We start from the raw sequence: 2,317 nt of genomic DNA, 5'->3' as shown, positions 1-2,317 counted from the left end.
AAACTTCACAATCTATGGAATTTACAGACCTTCCCAAATTGATATCAATTCCTTTTTTGATGAATTTACACAAACTATTCTACATAGAGCCAGAACCAAAAAAAGTAACTACACAATAATAAAAGGTGACTTAAGTATAGATATAATCAGTAGCAGTATAGATAGTAATAATTATCTTAACTTAATAAACAAATAGGGCTTTATTAGGTTCGTTTACTGTAAAATTAGAATTAAAGAAATAGGAGGATCCTGTTTAGATCATGTACTTTTAAAATCGAATACACTAACAAAACGTTTGTGGCCCATACTTCTTTAACTGATCATTATTCAATAGTTACGTATATTAGCAAAATAGTCTTCAACAGAAACAATACACCAAATCCAAAAATCATAAAACAAGTTGATTTCTCCAAACCATCAAGTGTATTAAACAACTACGACTGGTCAATAGTAGTGAACGACTCTAATGAAATATCTGCAAACAAATTTAATGAAATTTTAAAAAATGAAGGAAATAATTGTATTTCAGGAAAAAAAAATATCATCAAAAACCAAAAAAATTAAACCCTGGGCAACAACTGTAATTATTATATAGATTCTTTGTAGGGATAAATAACATTTGACTTAAAAAAGCATAAATTAAATTAAAAACTTAAACCTGTTTAAAATGTATTAATACTTTAACTAACACTATAAAAGAAGCTAAAACTAAATAATACAAATCTGAACTAGAAAAAAACCAAAAATAGCTCGAAACTAAACTAGAAAATTATTAAAAATGTGACAAATCGTTCTAAAACAAATTTCCTTATTCAAATTCTATTAATAACAAATTTGGTGAAAAACTTCATACCATAAATAAATCAAAAGAAATTTTGAATTACTTTAATAAGTACTTTACAAATGCAGCACAAAACATGTATAACCAAATAAAACTTACAAGACAAAATATACATAACACAGAATGTACATATTATCCTGAACAACTATCTCAAATACTACCGACATTTCATTTGATAAATTTAAAGTAATTAATGACGATGGAATTATAAAAGCAAATAATTCTTTAAAAAATGATTCTTTTTAAACTATTAGATGGAATTTCTGTGAAAATGCTCAAGTCAAATTTACAATCATTAATTAAACCAATATCACACACTTTTAATTTAGCTAAAGCAACATCTATTGTTCCAGAGTGCTTTAAAATTTCAGTAATAATAACAAATATAAAAAAAAAAAACAAATCTAACATAGAAAATTATCACCCAATCTCACAAATATCAAATATAGCCAAATCTTTTGAAAAAATCATTAAATAAAAACTAATTCATTACCTTGCAAGTAATAATCTTCAATCACGTTCTCAATTCGGCTTTAGACCTGGGAAAAGTATTGAACAAGCAATTGCAACAGTATCAAGCTATATTTATAACTCTTTGGAAAAAATGTAAAAAAATGTGCAACTATCTACTTGAATCTAGCAAAAGCATTTGATACACCATAAATCATAAAATAATACTATTAAACGTTAACACACTTGGTATCAATGGAACGGCTTACAATTTATTAAGTTCATATTTAAAAAATAGAAAACAACACGTTTGAATAAACAATGAATTAAGTGAAGAAACTTCAATAATATGTGGTATACCTAAAGTGACTACCTCTCCATATCCCTAAAGACCGCCTACACTGTTTAAGAGGACGTTATACCCGCATGTATTGTCTCCATCTTACAAGGGTGTGACATATCAAATTTTAAGTTCATTTTACGTTTTGAGTTATACAAATAATTTTAAATTTTAAAATACTCATAACTATCTTTAAACTTCAAATATAATAAAATGCCCATGAGCAGCTCTCGATAATAATCTTAACTTTAATTTTAATAAGAGGTCAATTAACTCTAATTGTTAATGTAACAGAACTAAGCGTGAGCTGCTGAACGTAAAATTTGATATGTTATACTCTTGTATAACGGAGACAACGCATGCGAATATAACATCATCTTAATATACATATAAACCAAATTAATTACTTAAAAACACATGGAAAACTAGTTTGCTAGGTAGATGACACAGTACTTTTTGTTGAAGGCCAATCGTGGAATGAAGTATTTGTTAATTTTCATTCCGACATGAGTAAAATCCAAAAGTGGCTATATGAACATAATTTATTCCTGGACTTAGAAAAGACGTACATATTGCCACATTATATAGTTAATTTTGAGTCAACCAAATAAAAAAAATCTATGTATAAACGAGAATAAGTGTTTAAATCAAAATATATATACATGCCAAACATTCGTAAAAATAGT

The sequence above is a fragment of the Myzus persicae genome, unplaced genomic scaffold, assembly GCF_001856785.1.
Source record: "Myzus persicae strain clone G006 unplaced genomic scaffold, MPER_G0061.0, whole genome shotgun sequence".
Classification (NCBI taxonomy): Eukaryota; Metazoa; Arthropoda; class Insecta; order Hemiptera; family Aphididae; genus Myzus; species Myzus persicae.
This window is presented reverse-complemented; position numbering follows the sequence as displayed.